Source organism: Pelophylax lessonae (genome assembly GCF_965119305.1).
Source record: "Pelophylax lessonae genome assembly, chromosome: 4".
Classification (NCBI taxonomy): domain Eukaryota; kingdom Metazoa; phylum Chordata; class Amphibia; order Anura; family Ranidae; genus Pelophylax; species Pelophylax lessonae.
In genome coordinates, this window is record NC_138771.1 from 103,189,951 (window position 1) to 103,209,583 (window position 19,633).

Here is a 19,633-nt window from a genome sequence, read left to right on the forward strand (position 1 = left end):
ACTGGACCGTACCAAAAATAGTGCATGCACTACTTAAAAAAAATGCACAGCAACGGGATCGCGTGGTACTTTTATACTATTAGATCTGATGCAGGCAAATGCACTGCTATTGTGACCTGAGTTTGGGTTGTCATCTTTACATTGAAACCCGCCGCAGATTGCAACTGCAGTGCTTTTTGAATGCGGTGTGGGAAACAGGCACGGAATGCTTGTTTTCCACACCGTGTTCTGGTGTGAACGGGAATTCCGAATGCCTTCACTTTGGATAAAAGAGCAACAGAGACATGTTTGGACAGCAGCATTGTCAGCTGGGGGAGTGGAGTGTTAGATGTACTAGCAGATTTAGGTACACTAACAAATTAAAGCCAAACTCCAGCTAATACTTTATAAGCTGTTACAGCAGTTTTTTTTTTCCTTTTGGGATAAAAGTTTTGCATAAATATAAGCTGATTATTGTACGCACCCCCATCAGCGGTAAATGTTCTGGTCATCCCTCCAAAGCTGGCCATACACGGTTAGAAAATTGTTTGAAAAAGCGCTCGATACGCTCGATCGTTAGAGTTTCGAAATATTAGTGGGCTAATTTTGATTTTCGAAATGCTAATTTTTATGCCAAAATAATGAACCGACATGTCAGATTTTTCGCACATAAACAAAAGATTTTCAAAACATTAGTAGTGGAATCGATTGAAAACAGTTTGAACAAATTTACAGTGCATGCGTCTTAAAATGTAACCCTGGATCGTGTAATCAATTGAAAAAACATCTACCATTTATTGATCCCCAATATGTTGATAATTGAGTGACATCTATTGATGTATTGTTGGCGTTATTGCATGTACGTTCAATAGATTTTTTTTTTTTTTTATTTTGACTGTTTTTATCAAACGTTTTTCTAACTGTGTATGGCTAGCATAGGAGTAGATTTAGACTAATGTCTAAATCTCACTTGCCTCTGAAACACAATTCTTGCTCGGATCACGCTCCAGAGGCTACTGGCGTTGAGGAAGCAATGCAACGCCTCCTAAACGCCTGTTTTCTGTTTCAGTAATATTATTATTTGGTGAGAACAAGAACATGCCTGTAATAGGCCAGCACAGTGGCTAAGCAATGATCAGGTATTACACAGAAAAAAAAGAAAAAACATACCAGGCCCTCAGAAAAGGCTATAGTTTTAGCAGCTGCAACTAAATAACATTGAGTCGTAGGGGTGACAACTGTAGACAATTGCGGCAGGAAGCTATATTCCTGAGGCCTTAGTTCTTAGTATGATTGTCTCTGAAGGCAGCCCTGAGGGACTACGACCCTTCAAGAGAGAAACAAATGGAGATCTGAGGAGAGAAGAGGAGGTTATAGCAGGAAGAAGAAAAGAGAAGGGGAAGGATAAGGGGAAGGGACATTTCTGGATAGGAAGCTTGGGCGGTAGCAGTCATATGTGGCCCAAACAGGCTAGTTGGAGCGTGGGACACTCATAAGAGATCCAAGGTTCTCAAACCTTAAAGCGGAGTTCCGGCCTCAAATACCTTTTTTAACTAAAAATACCCCTATAATACTAACCCATCGCCCTTTACAGAACCGCTATTCTCACACTTACAAGGTGTACGGTATTGTATTTTAGTCAAAATCTTACTTTTAAAAACGCTGTCTGGCTGCGGCCATCTTGGATGTGGGCATCTGAAGCCACTGCTGTGTCCTTCCTGATTCCAGGAAGTGTTCTGGGAGTTCTTACTGATTCCAGCCTCCTGGGAGTGATGACAAACAGCTCCCAGGATGCGTGAAGGTCTGAATTGGATGGACCCAGGAGTTGGATCCTGAACCAGTTCACAAGAAAAGGGTGATCAAATATAGGTACCGCAGATATACAATAATGATGACAGAGGTACTAAAAATTTGTGAAAAATAGAACAATGTTTATTCGGCACTTATGCCTGGTGAAGAAACACATCACAATTGTGGATGCAAGACATAATTAAAATCAATTAAAAACACATGAAAACAGTGGATATGCATCAACTGAACCAAGAGCATGAATGAATAAAGTAATGTGGTGCACCACGTATGGCAAGACTATCATATAAGGTAGGCAATGAAAACCATCAAGTCATGTTACCCAGTATGGAGGTATGAACTTTGTCTTTACCTAGCCCGCACTCACTACGGTGCACGCCACCTCTCCTGCCCAGCACGGAGGATTTCATCTTGTCACATCCCTGCACACCACTTTTGTCCGGCATTTCATTACCCTGCGGACAGGCTGCATTGTATGCACTACATCTAGCGGCTTCCACTGGAGGGGAGTGCACCTTTCTCGGGCCGGTTGCATCATCAAGTAATACTATCGTTCATGATAGTTCCACCATTACTCCTGGGAAAATTTCCTTCCACTATGTTACAATCACACAGTCCATAACCGGACAACCAGACATTTTTTCATCCAAATTCTGGATTTTTCCCCAGGGGATTCATACTACTTCCCAGGCCTGTGTGTCCTGCCACAGCATTTCAGCCCTATGACTCCTCATTCACAGGATTACTTTCTGCTGTGCCATTGACCCTCTCAGGACCTGAGCAGTATTTTTTCATTGCCTACCTTATATGATAGTCTTGCCATACGTGGTGCACCACATTACTTTATTCATTCATGCTCTTGGTTCAGTTGATGCATATCCACTGTTTTCATGTGTTTTTAATTGATTTTAATTATGTCTTGCATCCACAATTGTGATGTGTTTCTTCACCAGGCATAAGTGCCGAATAAACATTGTTCTATTTTTCACAAATTTCTAGTACCTCTGTCATCATTATTGTATATCTGCGGTACCTATATTTGATCACCCTTTTCTTGTGAACTGGTTCAGGATCCAACTCCTGGGTCCGTACAATTCACACCTTCCTGATTTTTTTCAGATATTGCACATTGGGATCACTAGGTACCTACCCAGATACTTTTGATAGTGATTTTTCTATCTGTATAGAGGCCAGTCCATGAACCAACCCCCTTAACATTGTTTGTTTAAGCTCCCAGGATGCATTGCAAAGAAGGAAGTGATGTCAGTGGCCGTGGCCACAGAGGGGGGAGAAGGAGGAAGTAAAATCAAAAATGCCCTGAAAATAAGGTAAGGGACCCCCGAAAAAAATTGAAAATGCCCAATTGTTGATCAGCATAGCGAGCACTCTAGGAATCACTAAAATTGCAAAATAGGCCAGAACTCCACTTTAAGAACAATTAAGGACATTTGCTTGTTGAGCATCAGGGTGGTCATACGCACTTCACCCCCTAGAAGCCAACGTGTGGGGTCTTCCATGCCTGGGCTATGGTCCGCTTAGCTGAAATAAAGAGGTAGGTAGCTAGCTTTTTCTGGTGAACATGTAAGCCAGGTATTAGGCAGTAAGGTAGGGCCAGCTTGGCATCTTTATGGACCATCAGGTTGAACAGAGTCTAGAGGAGACCAAAAACCCTAGACTAAAAAAACCCCGCCAGTCATAAGACATTCCCCCATTGAGCTCTCCTCCTGTTTTAAACCCCTTTTTTGCCAAAAATCGCTCCATAACTGCAAACTGCATGCAATGCACAAGGTTCCAGGGGGATTTCGGCACTTTCCTCATTGACTTGAAAGTGTATGGTTCATCGCTACAAGTTGGGGAAACTTTGCACAGCATGTAAGCACCCCCATCTGCTGCAAATTGCAGCTTAACTGCTTGCCTACTGGGCACTTTTACCCCCTTCCTGCCAGACCAATTTTCAGATTTCAGCACTGTCACACTTTGAATGACAATTACTCAGTCAATAGAGCTTTCTTTTGGTGGTATTTAACCACTTTAGTAATCACTTCAGAAGTAAATAAAGGGGGGAAAAAAACTATTTGTGGCGAGGACCGAAGGAGGGGTAGAGAGAATGGATAAAGTTTTGGTGGGTGAAGATCCATTTAAAGGTAAAAAAAAAAACTTTGCCTTTATAACCACTTTAACTACTTCCACCCCGGAAGGTTTTATCCCCTTAATGACCAGGCCATTTTTGCGATTCAGCATTGCGTTGCTTTAACTGACAATTGCGCAGTCGTGCAACGCTGTACCTAAATACAATTGATGTCCTTTTTTTTCCACAAATAGAGCTTTCTTTTGGTGGTATTTGATCACCTCTGTGGTTTTTCGTTTTTGCGCAATAAACAAAAAAGAGCATAAATTTTGAAAAAATACCAATTATTATTATTATTATTATACAGGATTTATATAGCGCCAACAGTTTGTGCAGCGCTTAACAAAATGAAGGCAGACATTACAGTTACAATACAATTCGGAACAAAAGGAATCAGAGGGCCCTGCTCGTTAGAGCTTACAATCTAAAAGGGAGGGTCAAGTGATGCAAAAGGCAATAGCTGTGGGGGATGAGCTGATGGAGCAAGTGAAACTGTGTTATTAGTTAGTAGCCAGGTAGGCTTCTTTAAAGAGAAGGGTTTTCAGGGATCGTCTAAAGATGGATAGATTAGGGGACATTCGGACAGATTGGGGTAGAGAGTTCCAAAGAATGGGAGAAGCTCTGGAGAAATCCTGGAGGCAAGCATGGGAAGAGGTGACAAGGGAGCTAGAGAGCAGGAGGTCTTGGGAGGACTGAAGAGAGCGGCTTGGTTGATATTTTGAGATCAGGTTAGTGATGTAGCTGGGGGCAGAGTTGTGGATGGCTTTGTAAATTATTGTTAGCAACGAATTTTATTCGTTGGGTGAGTGGAAGCCAGTGAAGGGATTGGCAGAGAGGGGTGGAGGACACTGAACGGTTGGTAAGGTGGAGAAGTCTTGCAGCATTGATTATGGATTGAAGGGGGGATAATCTATGTAAGCGCAATCCAATGAGGATATTTTCTACTTTCTGCTATAAAACATTCCCAATAAAAATTTTTTAAAAATCTAATTTTTTAACAGTTTAGGCCAATTTGTATTCTGCTACATATTTTTGATAAAAAAAAAAATCCCAAAAAGCATATAATAAATGGTTTGCGCAAAAGTTATAGTGTACAAACTACGGGATAGATTTATGGACTTTTTTTTTTTAGTAATGGAGGCAATCAGCGATTTTTATTGGGACTGCGACATTGCGTCGGACATATCTGACACTTTTTGGGGACCAGTGACATTAATACAGTGATCAGTTCTAAATAATATGCACTGTTACTGTAAAAATGACACTAGCAGGGAAGGGGTTAACACTGAGGGGGTGATCAAGGGTTAAATGTGTTCCCTAGATTTGCTTACTAACTGTGGGGGGGGGGGGGGTGGATTGAACAGAGGCAGAGAGAGATTGGTGATTCAGGTTAGCTGAATCACACGATCTTTCCCTGCCTGACAGGAGAGCCGTCTTACATTGTTTACATACCAGACAGCTCTCCTGTCAGTTTTGTCGAAGATTGCGGGAGGCTGGCGGCAATTGAGCCCGCTCCTCCCGTGGTCTGCCTCCCTTTGTGTCTAATCACAGCGGAGAGCGCGTTTCCAGCGGCGCGCGTGCCGCTAAAACCGCATGCACATAATCACATAGATCTACGTGATTATGCGCAGCGGAGCCGCCCTGCTGCAGTAAATCTGCGTGGGGTGGTCAGCTAGTGGTTAATCACCACTGGGGTTTTTTTTTTTGCTAAATAAACTGAAAAAGACTGAAATTTTGGAAAAAAAAAAAGTTTTTCATAGTTTGTTATAAAATTTTGCAAACAGGTAATTTTTCTCCTTCACTGATGTGCGCTGATGAGGTTGCACTGATGGGCACTGATGAGGTGGTACTGATAGGCGGTTCTAATAGACAGCGCTGATATAAAAGTTGGTAGAACACAGCGCTCACATATTTAGAAATATCCAAAAAAAATGGGGATACAAATGTAAATATATACAGTGGGGATCAAAAGTTTGGGTACCCCAGGTAAAAATGTGTATTAATGTGCATAAAGAAGCCAAGGAAAGATGGAAAAATTTCCAAAAGGCATCAAATTACAGATTAGATATTCTTATAATATGTCAACAAAAATTAGATTTTATTTCCATCTTTCAAAATTACAGAAAACAAAAAAATGGTGTCTGCAAAAGTTTGGGCACCCTGCAGAATTTATAGCATGCACTGCCCCCTTTGCAAGGCTGAGACCTGCCAGTGTCATGGATTGTTCTCAATCATCATCTGGGAAGACCAGGTGATGTCAGTCTCAAAGGTTTTAAATGCCCAGACTCATCTGACCTTGCTCCAACAATCAGCACCATGGGATCTTCTAAGCAGTTGTCTAGAAAACTGAAACTGAAAATAGTTGACGCTCACAAAGCTGGAGAAGGCTATAAGAAAATAACAAAGCGTTTTCAGATATCAATATCCTCTGTTCGGAATGTAATTAAGAAATGGCAGTCATCAGGAACAGTGGAAGTTAAAGCAAGATCTGGAAGACCAAGAAAAATATCAGGCAGAACAGCTCGCAGGATTGTGAGAAAAATAATTCAAAACCCACGTTTGACTGCACGATCCCTCCAGAAAGATCTGGCAGACACTGGAGTTGTGGTACACTATCCCACTATAAAAAGATACTTGTACAAATATGGTCTTCATGGAAGAGTCATCAGAAGAAAACCTCTTCTACGTCCTCACCACAAAAATCCGCGTTTGAACTTTGCAAATGAACATATAGACAAGCCTGATGCATTTTGGAAACAAGTTCTGTGGACTGATGAGTTTAAAAATTGAACTCTTTGGCCGGAATGAGCAAAGGTACGTTTGGAGAAGAAGGGGCACAGAATTTAATGAAAAGAACCTCTGTCCAACTGTTAAGCATGGGGGTGGATCCATCATGCTTTGGGGTTGTATTGCAGCCAGTGGCACAGGGAATATCTCACGAGTAGAAGGAAAAGTGGACTCAATAAAATTTCAGCAAATTTTGGATGGTAACTTGATGCTATCTGTGAAAAAGCTGAAGTTAAAGAGAGGATGGCTTCTAAAAATGGATAATGATCCTAAACACACCTCGAAATCCACTGGGGATTACATGAAGAGGTGTAAACTGAAGGTTTTGCCATGGCCTTCACAATCTCCTGACCTCAACATAATTGAAAATCTATGGATAGACCTTAAAAGAGCAGTGCGTGAAAGACAGCCCAGAAATCTCAAAGAACTGGAAGACTTTTGTAAGGAAGAATGGGCAAAGATACCTCAAACAAGAATTGAAAGACTCTTGGCTGGCTACAAAAAGCGTTTACAAGCTGTGATACTTGCCAAAGGGGACCGTACAAGATATTAACTCTGCAGGGTGCCCAAACTTTTGCAGACGTCATTTTTTGTTTTCTGTTATTTTGAAAGTGTAAATGATGGAAAAAAAATCTAACTTTTGTTGACATATTATAAGAATGTCTAATCTGTAATTTGATGCCTTTTGGAGTTTTTTCCATTTTTCCTTGGCTTCTTTATGCACATTAATACAATTTTTTACCTGGGGTGCCCAAACTTTCGATCCCCACTGTAAATTAACAGCTTTCTTTGAATCACTTTGCACTTTTAGTTGTTGAATACTGAATTGTTTATGTACATCGTACTGTATTTGCTTACTGTAATAAAATGGAAAGGCCCCTGCGCTATCAAAATAGTAAATAGTAAAAATGTTAAAATGAACTGGGAGAAAGGATCAGCTGCGGCTCCTATCTCAGCCTTTCATAGGGAACTGGATCAATCATAATAAGTAAAATATTAAAGCCGCGCTTATCCTGATATCAAATATCAATATATAGGTGTATACATAAATAGGTAAAAAATAGATCATGTGCTTTGTAAACAAAATGTAGAAAATAGATCCAAAGTGCTAGTGCTAATAGTGTCACAGATGCAATAAATCCTGTACTTCGTGGACAAGTCCTGAGGATTTTCTACCTTTGTTTATATTTATGTTATACCATTGCACCTTTTTGGCACCATTAGCACTAGCACTTTGGATTTGTTTTTTACATCTTGTCCACGAAGTACAGGATTTATTGCATCTGTGACACTATTAGCACTAGCACTCTGGATCTATTTTCTACATTTTGTTTATGAAGCACATGATCAATTTTTTTACCTATTTACAGTGCCTTGCGAAAGTATTCGGCCCCCTTGAACTTTTCGACCTTTTGTCACATTTCAGGCTTCAAACATAAAGATATAAAACTGTAATTTTTTGTGAAGAATCAACAACAAGTGGGACACAATCATGAAGTGAAACGAAATTTATTGGATATTTCAAACTTTTTTAACAAATAAAACACTGAAAAATTGGGCGTGCAAAATTATTCAGCCCCCTTAAGTTAATACTTTGTAGCGCCACCTTTTGCTGCGATTACAGCTGTAAGTCGCTTGGGGTATGTCTCTATCAGTTTTACACATCGAGAGACTGAAATTTTTGCCCATTCCTCCTTGTAAAACAGCTCGAGCTCAGTGAGGTTGGATGGAGAGCGTTTGTGAACAGCAGTTTTCAGTTCTTTCCACAGATTCTCGATTGGATTCAGGTCTGGACTTTGACTCGGCCATTCTAACACCTGGATATGTTTATTTGTGAACCATTCCATTGTAGATTTTGCTTTATGTTTTGGATCATTGGTTGTTGGAAGACAAATCTCCGTCCCAGTCTCAGGTCTTTTGTAGACTCCATCAGGTTTTCTTCCAGAATGGTCCTGTATTTGGCTCCATCCATCTTCCCATCAATTTTAACCATCTTTCCTGTCCCTGCTGAAGAAAAGCAGGCCCAAACCATGATGCTGCCACCACCATGTTTGACAGTGGGGATGGTGTGTTCAGGGTGATGAGCTGTGTTGCTTTTACGCCAAACATAACGTTTTGCATTGTTGCCAAAAAGTTTGATTTTGGTTTCATCTGACCAGAGCACCTTCTTCCACATGTTTGGTGTGTCTCCCAGGTGGCTTGTGGCAAACTTTAAATGACACTTTTTATGGATATCTTTAAGAAATGGCTTTCTTCTTGCCACTCTTCCATAAAGGCCAGATTTGTGCAGTATACGACTGATTGTTGTCCTATTAACAGTCTCCCACCTCAGCTGTAAATCTCTGCAGTTCATTCAGAGTGATCATCATGGGCCTCTTGGCTGCATCTCTGATCAGTCTTCTCCTTGTATGAGCTGAAAGCTTAGAGGGACGGCCAGGTCTTCGTAGATTTGCAGTGGTCTGATACTCCTTCCATTTCAATATTATCGCTTGCACAGTGCTCCTTGGGATGTTTAAAGCTTGGGAAATCTTTTTGTATCCAAACCCGGCTTTAAACTTCTCCACAACAGTATCTCGGACCTGCCTGGTGTGTTCCTTGTTCTTCATGATGCTCTCTGAGCTTTAAAAGGACCTCTGAGACTATCACAGTGCAGGTGCATTTATACAGAGACTTGATTATACACAGGTGGTTTCTATTTATCATCATTAGTCATTTAGGTCAGCATTGGATCATTCAGAGATCCTCACTGAACTTCTGTAGAGAGTTTGCTGCACTGAAAGTAAAGGGGCTGAATAACTTTGCACTCCCAATTTTTCAGTTTTTTATTTGTTAACAAAGTTTGAAATATCCAATAAATTTTGTTCCACTTCATGATTGTGTCCCACTTGTTGATTCTTCACAAAAAATTACAGTTTTATATCTTTATGTTTGAAGCCTGAAATGTGGCAAAAGGTCGCAAAGTTCAAGGGGGCCGAATACTTTCGCAAGGCACTGTATGTATACACCTATATATTGATATTTGATATCAGGATAAGTGCGGCTTTAATATTTTACTTATTATGTATTTGCTTACTATTTATTTATTGAAGCACTTGTGCACTTTTTCTTACATTTTAGGCAAGCGCTGTTAATTTTTATTTACAGACAGCACTGATAGGTGACACTGATGGTCACCGATAGGCTGCCCTGAGGAGGCAGCACTGAATAGCTGCACTGATGAGGCTGCACTGATGAGGCAGTACTGAGGAGGCTACATTGATAGGTGACACTAATGAGGAGGCACTGATGGGCACGGTTAGGACAGCAGCACTGATAATCAGTGCCCCGATTATCGGTGTAGATTTCCTTTCACACAAGCCGGTTATCGACTCTCCTCACGCTGTCAATGTAAGGAAAGGAATACGGATAACTGGCTTGTGTTCACATCGTGATCAGCTGTGGTTGGCCCATTACTCTGATCTGCGATCAGTTATTTTCTTAGGACACATTGATCACAGCGTGCGCCGCCTTCGCTTGATTACGGGAGGACGTCATATGACACCCTCCCAGAACTGGTCGCTGTAGCCGTCAGTTAAGTGGTTAAGTGATTTGTCACCCTCCAAGTCCAAATGCGGCCTAATTGCTACATCTACAGGACAGCATGCTGGGTTAAAAAACAACAGTTACAGGCTACATCGCCAAGCAAAAATGAAGAAAATAAAGTCTGACATCACATCTAAGTACTGGAAAGCTGCAATATAATACATGCTTGCTTTTGGTTGTAATGCCGCTTTAAAAGTCACGGATAATATTGTAAGGAGTTTAATGTGACAGTCATCAGCTACAGAAGCGAGGGCTGTAATAAACACCCCACAACAAGCCCTTCCCATAACAAAGATGGCCGTCAGAGCGCGTCACGTGGTCTGCCCATCAGCCAATGCCACAATAGCTTGGCTTTTCCGCTTCCCTTTCGTGTCAGGGAAGTGTCGCGAGACTCAGGGAGAGGTGTAGTTCTGGCCGAGGTGGACTCTGAGCTCGGCCGGGACGGGCGGCGGAGAAGCGGTTGGTGGAACGGGGTTGTTATAGCTTCGGCGCCGCCTCCTCCCCCCTCACCTCCCTCCTGTGTTCGGTAACCGCTCAGACGTGCGAGCGCTGCGGACGGCCTGAGCTGGAGAACGCCTGGAGCCTCCCCATCCCCCACCTCCAGGGGAGAGCTTCGCCATCGGCCCCTTTGGGTGGGGAAGGAAGCCGCTGGGGCTTCAGATCGTCCCGGGTTTCCGCAGACGGGGCCATGTAGGAGGCCGCAAAGCTCTGATCGGTAAGGGAAGGTGTGTTTGTGTGGGGGGAGGGCTGCATCGTATGGGTGGGGGAGGGGGATATTTACATTTGTGACCCCAAACCATTTGTTGTGGCTTCCTGTGAGAGATGTGCCCGCAGTGACACATCCTAGATCTCCCCACACAGCAGCTATTCTATGTGTGTGTGAGAGGCCTTACTCATCCCCCGTACTCGCTGTGTGCCCTCGTCCCCCTTCCGCCGTCCGCGCTGTGTGCCCTCGTCCCCCTTCCGCCGTCCGCGCTGTGTGCCCTCGTCCCCCTTCCGCCGTCCGCGCTGTGTGCCCTCGTCCCCCTTCCGCCGTCCGCGCTGTGTGCCCTCGTCCCCCCTCCGCCGTCCGCGCTGTGTGCCCTCGTCCCCCTTCCGCCGTCCGCGCTGTGTGCCCTCGTCCCCCTTCCGCCGTCCGCGCTGTGTGCCCTCGTCCCCCCTCCGCCGTCCGCGCTGTGTGCCCTCGTCCCCCCTCCGCCGTCCGCGCTGTGTGCCCTCGTCCCCCTTCCGCCGTCCGCGCTGTGTGCCCTCGTCCCCCTTCCGCCGTCCGCGCTGTGTGCCCTCGTCCCCCATCCGCCGTCCGCGCTGTGTTCCCTCGTCCCCCCTCCGCCGTCCGCGCTGTGTGCCCTCGTCCCCCCTCCGCCGTCCGCGCTGTGTGCCCTCGTCCCCCCTCCGCCGTCCGCGCTGTGTGCCCTCGTCCCCCCTCCGCCGTCCGCGCTGTGTGCCCTCGTCCCCCCTCCGCCGTCCGCGCTGTGTGCCCTCGTCCCCCCTCCGCCGTCCGCGCTGTGTGCCCTCGTCCCCCCTCCGCGCTGTGTGCCTTCGCGCCCCCCCCCCCTCCGCGCTGTGTGCCCTCGTCTCCTCTTCCCCCCCCCCTCCTCCGCCGTACTGTGTGCCCTCGTCCCCCTCTCCGCCGTACGCGATCTGTCATTTTTAACGGGATTGCGGCAGACAGATCGGACTACTAACTGACATTTTTGACACTTTTGGGGGGGCCAATGACATTACTTAAGTAATCAGTGCTAAAAATATGCACTGTTACTAATGTCACTGGCAGGGAAGGGGTTAACCCAGGGGCAATCAAAGGGTTAAATGTGAGCCTAGGGGGTGTTTTCTTACTGTGAGGGGGATGGACTTGTGAAATAAACACAGAGACCTGGGATCCTAAATGTGTTGATAGCTGAGACAACAGTCTGCTGTGTTTACAATAGCAGACCGCCGTTCTCTCTTCACGAGGAGCGATCGCGGCCACCGCCCCCGCGTATCGGCTTCCCCGCTGGCGATTGGGCGCGTGCGCCTCCAGGATCGCTCGCGCCGCACAGGTACGGCTATTCGTGGGAACCTACCGCCTTATATTGACGGCGGCTGCTTGACAAGTTGGTAATATATTTATTTTTTTGTCATGACAGTGCAGAGGACACCCCCATTATTAACATATACCCCACACTTGACCATCCCCCAGCTGTGTGCCCCATCCTTCTTCTTTTATTTGTTTTTAATATTTTTATGTAGCATGTATCTATGCTGGCCATGCAAACCTCGACTTCCCAACCAGGAATAGTCTTACGAATGTTATTTGTACATTTGATGACTGTCATTGAATGACGAGTGTCATTTGCACATTTCACTTGATTATAACATTTGATCTTTTTTGTTGTTTAGGAATCTTATTTAATTATACAATTAGGCACAGAAGCCAAGAAGTTCAGCCCACACAGGGTTAAACTGCCCAGCGACAGATATAATGCAAAACCAACACAACAAAACAAAAAAAAAAAACCTGACAGTGTAAACACATGAGTCAGGTGGTGTGTGTCTCCTGTATATAAAATACACGGAGTATCACAACATTCGCTTTTAGAATGTATGTCATTTCCCGAACAAAAATCCCATTTTCTGTTCTGCACTTTTTTTTTTCTTTTGACAATAAATGGTAGTTTGACCCCCCATTAATATTGAAAAGTGACCGCAGAGAAGACCAAGTGTTCTATCGCGTCTGCCCAGGTTTTTTATGTTGTCAGCGGACGGCAAGTACCGGCACAGTCGCGTACCTGTATGTGATCGTCCGTCTTCTGGGTTTGGAGCGTACCCCCGGCTGACCCCCTGATATGATTAGACTTGGCACAAGTTTGGCAGCAGATTTCAGACTGAAACCTGTGGATCGGCTGTGTCCATTTTACACAGAGTTTTGCATTTACAAAAAACACATAACTCTTTGTACATAGGGACAGCGATCTGGTTTTCTTCTCCCTGAAAATCAAGGAGAAAAAAAACCTCCAGATCACACCTTGATTGCCCCTTAATGTTAACCTCTTCCCAGCCAGTGTCATTAGTGCAGTGTACAGTATTAGCCCTGATGACTGTAGCGATGCCAGTTAGTGACCTTCCCAGCCAGTGTCTGTTAGTGCCAGATTTTCCGACACAGTCCCACTATAAGCTTTGGTCACCGCCATTACATTATAGCATCTATAGCTGCGTAAATTCCAGTATATGCACAATAGTTTGTAGACACTATAACTTTCATACAAACCATTTATTATATGCTCATAATTAAACCCAATATTGATTAAATACCACCAAAAGAAAGCTCTGTGTAAAAAACACACAATACAAATTTAATTTATGTACAGTGTTGCATGATTGAGCAATTGCCAGTTAAAGTTGTGCAGTGCTGAATAGCAAAAATGGTCTGGTCAGGAAGGGGTTAAAACCTTTCCCGAGGTTAAAGCGGAGTTCCACCCAAAAGTGGAACTTCCGCTCATTTGCTCCCCCCCGTGCCACATTTGGCACCTTTCAGGGGGGAACGGGTACCTGTTTTTGACAGTTACCCTTCCCCACTTCCGGGAGACGGCGCTGTGGTGCTGTCCCTTGGAAGTTTGGCCCCCTCCTCCTTCCCCTGCCGCTGAGCCAATCCGAATGCGCAGAGCACTTCATGCATGCATAGTCCTTTATCGGCAATGGAAGCATCGGCTGCGGTGCCGACATCGCTGGACTCCAGGACAGGTAAGTGTCCCAATACTTAAAGTAAGCAGCTACCGTATGTGTACAGTATGTGTAGCTGCTGACTTTTAATTTTTGGAGGGGGAGGCTGGAATGCCACTTTAAGTTATGTTTTTTGTTAGTATAGATCAGCCTTTTTCAACCAGTGTGCTCAGGCACACTGAGGTGCCTTGGGGATTCTTCATGGGTACCTTGGCGAAATGTCAAAAAATTGCCCAAAAATGTATACAAGCCAGCTGGTGGATCAAGCCTGTTTTTTATTTACAAAAAGCCACAGGTTTTTATTGTGCACCATTTTTAATCTTCCAGCCACCCGTGTCCTAACAACCAGAGATGTCATCCGTTTTCATAAAAAGGGGTGTTGATTGCCTACACAGCATCCTTGTTTGACCCTCCCCTGCCCCTCTCTGTCAACACTGGGGTCACATTAGATGAGTGATAGAGAGAAACTGAGGGAGAGGAGAAATGCTGGAATACTAGTTGATAATAGTGCGCAAAAGTGTATTTGCTTTGGAAGAATAAATCCCCTCTATTGTTGGGTGTCCTATTTGTGTAGATGCTGCTGCATTATGTAAAACTTATGTAAAAGGGGTGCTTGATTTTATTTTTTATATTCTTATTTATTTTGCTTTTTTATTTTGACACCTTCCCTCTATTTTTTTTAATATTGGGGCCTATTAGACTCCTAGATCTCTCCTCTTCCCTTAAAGCATCTGACCACACCAAGATTGTTGTGATAAGATGCCTTCCCAATGGCGCTGTTTATATCCAGCAAAACCGAACTCATGAAATGCTCGTAGCTTCCATTATCTTAGGCCATAGAGATGATTGGAGTCATTCTGGTCTTCAATCAGGTCTATGATCAGCTGACGGAACCACCAGTGGGACAGAAGAGCCCGAGAATACCGTGGAAGGCTGCAGGAGGGGGGGATTCCCCTCCCACTACTTGTAAAAGCAGTCTAGCTGCTAATTATCTGCTAGGAATGCTTTTACATGAAAGCTGACCGCTGGCTGTAAAAAAATTATACCGTTTTGCCCACCATTTAATCTCCCAGCATCTACCCACTTCTAATGATGGGTATATGTTAGAGCTGCACGATTCTGGCCAAAATGAGAATCACAATTTTTTAGCTTTGAATAAAGATCACTATTCTCTGTGTAACAAAAAAAAAATTGGGATAACTTTACTGTTACGTTTTTTTTTTTTTATTCATTAAAGTATATTAATTGCGTTTGAAAGACTGCTGCGCAAATACAGTGTGACATAAAATATTACAACAATCGCCATTTTATTCTGTAGGGTCTCTGCTAAAAAAAAAATATAAAATGTTTGGGGGTTCTAAGTACTTTTCTAGCAAAAAAAACTGATTTTAACTTGCAAGCAACAAATGTCAGAAAAAGATCCAGTCTTTAAGAGGTTAAACTTCCTTTCTCCCTGACAGAGGGAAGGAAAAGAAGATACAATGTAATCATTTTTGTTTATAGTTACTGGGAGACTTTGCTGATAGCAGTTTGCTGGGAGGCTTTTTTTTTTTTTTCCGCAGCTGTTCTCTCTGCTATGCAGCTATGCAAAGAATCGAGCATATTTCAGGGTTAGATCGTCAGGAGGGGTGAATCGAGATCGCGATTTTCATACGATTAATCGTGCAGCTCTAGTATATGTGCAATGTTCTTCTTTTTTTTTTTTTTTTGTTTTGAACCCATGGGCTAAACAAAAAAAAACACAAAGAACATGTGAGCAGCCACCTAGATAAAGGTAAGCCTGTGGATGTGGTGTATCTGGACTTTGCAAAGGCCTTTGACACCGTTCCCCACAAACGATTACTGTACAAACTAAGGAAGGTAGGTATGGATCAGAAGGTGGTGAGTACCTGGTTAGAGAACTGGCTCCAGGGGAGAGTACAGAGGGTGGTGATTAATGGGGAGTACTCGGATTTGGCGGGTGTGGAAAGTGGGGTCCCCCAGGGTTCTGTCCTGGGACCAATCCTGTTTAATTTGTTCTTAAATGATCTAGAGGAGGGGATATCAAGTACAATCTCAGTATTTGCAGATGATACTAAACTAGGCATGCCAATATCTTCTATGCAGGATGTGGAAACCTTGCAAGCAGTCCTGAACAAAATAACGGGGTGGGCAACTGCATGGCAGATGAGGTTTAATGTTGATAAATGTAAAGTACAAGCTACTCACTAGGGGGGGGAACCTCTGGGTGAGTCTAGGATGGAAAAGGACTTGGGGGTACTGGTAGACAACAAGCTTGGCAGTGGCATGCAATGCCAAGCCACCGCAAGCAAAGCCAACAGAATACTGGGATGTATTAAAAAGGGGATTCACTCCAGAAATAAAGAGATTCTCCCACTCTACAAGACTCTGGTCCGGCCACATCTGGAGTATGCTGTCCAGTTCTGGGCACCGGTCCTCAGGAAGGATGTGCTGGAACTGGAGAAAGTCCAGAGAAGGGCAACAAAAATAATTAGGGGATTGGAGGACATCAGCTACGAGGAAAGACCACAAGCACTGAACCTTTTCTCTCTGGAGAAAAGACGATTGAGGGGGGATATGATATCAATGTACAAATACTGTACTGGTGACCCGAGCATAAGGAACAAACTATTCAGAGAAAGGAGATACAATAAGACACGTGGCCACTCACTAAAACTAGAGGAAAGGCGGTTTAACCTTAAAGTGCGTAAGGGGTTCTTCACTGTAAGAGCAGTAAGGATGTGGAATTCTCTTCCACAAGCAGTCGTATCAGCAGGGAGCATTGATAGTTTCAAAAAGCTATTAGATGGACACCTTAAAGACCACAACATACAGGGGTATACAATGTACGGTTAAAAGCAAACACACACACACACACATCATAGGTTGAACTGGATGGACTGATGTCTTTTTTCAACCTCACAAACTATGTAACTATGTAACATAGCAGACTCCTCCATTCGCATAGATCGATGCGGGTGAATAATTTTCTGCCAAGAAAAGTGTTAATAAATGGCGAAGCATAGAGGAGATCAGCCCTCTGTGTCCACCCCATCCCCTATGCTTCGCCATATATTTTCCTCTTTTTTAACTGGGGTGGTGAAATTGCCTACTACAGCGCTGCATTAATTGATTTACGTATATGCTGAGAGCAAATGCTGTTGCTGTCAGAATAAACAGATCAGTGCTGCAGCTGATGGGCGTACCTGCAAAGCAAAGAATAGTTAACAAAAAACATTACAATATAATAGTATACAGTGTAGTAAAACAGTAGAATGGTGGTATCTGCAAAGAAAACTATGGTTAACAATGAAAAACCGTAACAAAACCTTTTAGTATGACAATATATTATAAAGTGCATAAAAGTAGAATAAGAACAGAAAATTAACTCAATAAAACAACTATTTTTGGCTTTTTTTATTTTTTTTGTAACTGTAAAAACTGTTCCAGGCTAGGGTCTCTCAAAATGCAAAAGCCATCTAAAATGTTTCTAGACCCTTTGTAAAAGTGTGCCCTAGACTGTGCTGTACCCTATACTAATACTCTACTAGTGTGTGGTAGTGACGGAAACAGTCCCTGATGCAGAGACTAGGTTGGGAAAGACAGGAGGGACAAAAATAGTGGGTGTCATGCCTATATCTGCGTTTTGTACAGACACAACATCTTCTTCTTTAGGGTGCTCTTTGGGTAGGGGTACCAGGGAGGACATCCGGAAAATGCATCTCATGCTGCCAGCTCACTGCATCTGGATTTTGAATTTGGGCCACAGCACCTTCTGGATACAGAAGGGCTGTGATGATCTCTTCCTGGAATTTTAGGAAGGATCCACTTCTTCATTATGCTTTGTATAGCACACAAGCGTTCAGCAGAGCCAATTGGAATAAGTATACAGACACTTTTTTGTACCAGCGTCTGACCTTATGGGCAATTAGGTACTGTACCATTATCTGGTCATTGAAGTCCACCCCTCCCATGTTAAGGTTGTAATCGTGGACACAAAGGGGCTTCTCAACAACACCAGTCGCGGTTGCAATTTGGACTGTCGTATCTGCGTGAATGGAGGACAGAATGAAAACATTCTGTGTGTCTCTCCACTTAACTGCAAGCAAATTATTACACTTCAGGCATGCTCTCTCCCCCCCGTCTAAGTTGGGAATCTACAAGTCATTGGGGGAAGCCCCGGCGATTAGGTTGCACGATACCACATGCGCTAATTCCAAAATCAAAAAGGTGACTAAAAAGTGGCACGCTTCCGAATATGGGCGATACTAAGTTCCAAACAATCTTGCCGCTGCTCCTGATGTAGTCTGGGCAGTTGGGGGGGGCTTCACATTGCTATTTTTTCCCCTCGTAAATTCAGAAACTACATATATAGCCTGTTGCCCTGTCACAGCGCTTAAACATCTTAACCCCATACCTGGCACGCTTGCTGGGGGGAAACTGTTTGAAAGTAAGCTGGCCAGAAAATTTTAATCAGGGACTCAACAAGGCAGACAGCATGTTGGGGCGTATACAAGGCTGCTAACTTCTGGTTGAAGTGATTTACTAGGGGCTGAATTTTGTCAGTCAGCAGCTCTCTGCTTGCCCCTTCCTCGCTCACTGGAGCACTGAGCTGTGGAGGGGTAGGAATGGCCGGCTCAGCCTCTCAGCGACTCGCTGAGAGGCTGAGCCGTGTGTCGGTCAAGGGATCTGGTTGATCCCGACTCTGTGGTTGTGTTGACGCGGAGCCTGGACTTCGGTGACGTCAGCAGAGAGCATTTAAAACAGTACAAAATGAACTGCATTCCTGTAATCCATATGAGAAGTACAGCCCAACAAGGGTTACTAAAGTGTAGGGCTGGGCGATTTTGCCTAAAAAAAATTTTTTTTCCAATGCACTTAAAAAATGGTAGGACTGAGACCTCGCGCTTATGGTATGTGTGTTTTGGTGATTAAAGTGCTAAGTTTTGTGCAAAAATAATTGTATAAGCTGCTTGCTGCAGTGAAAAGTGCTAGTGCTCTTTTGGAATGTGTTGGTCAGTGAATGCAGCGCTGCTTTAAAATCACTGTGCAAATATGCTTAAATTCATATGATTAAATGCAAAAAAAATTAAAAATTCGTATAAAGTGCTTCATCTAACAAACAATAAAATGTCCATATAACAATCCTCCCGAATAGTAAGGTGCTTGAGTGCTTGATCCGTGCTGCATGAGGGGTTGCCCCCTTTGGTTATCTACTTACCACTGAGTGGTTAATAGCAGGCATGAAATCCTTGTAAGGCTTTAACACAGCTTCTTAGGACGATTGTTGCTAGAAAAGATCCTCAAATGTGGTGATGAATCCCGAGTATCCTCATAAAAGAAAACTGATCATGGTGAAGATCGTTTCAACAGGGAATTTATTGAGGTAAAATACAGGGGTATACTCACAAACATTGTTAAAAGACATGCATGCATACAAAGCACGGCTCGGTGGTTAGCTGCTCCCGCAGCGTGCGCTCCACCGGCCGGAAATCACGTGGCTGTCCGCTCGACCAATCGCTAGACGCGTTTCGCTGTAAGACACAGCGTCATCTGTAGCTCAACGCGTCTAGCGATTGGTCGAGCGGACAGCCACGTGATTTCCGGCCGGTGGAGCGCACGCTGCGGGAGCAGCTAACCACCGAGCCG

General features: G+C 43.9%; 1 protein-coding gene across 5 annotated transcripts in view; it reads left to right on the forward strand.

The window, feature by feature from the left end:
• The first annotated feature begins 10,673 nt into the window (after positions 1–10,673).
• The window catches only part of RNF111 (ring finger protein 111), a 135,170-nt gene continuing 126,210 nt past the window's right edge, over positions 10,674–19,633 (forward strand). For all 5 annotated transcript variants that reach the window (XM_082254321.1, XM_082254322.1, XM_082254323.1 and 2 more), the window contains exon 1: positions 10,674–11,000. The gene's annotated coding sequence lies outside the window, so the exon portion shown is untranslated. The remainder of the gene's footprint in view (positions 11,001–19,633) is intronic.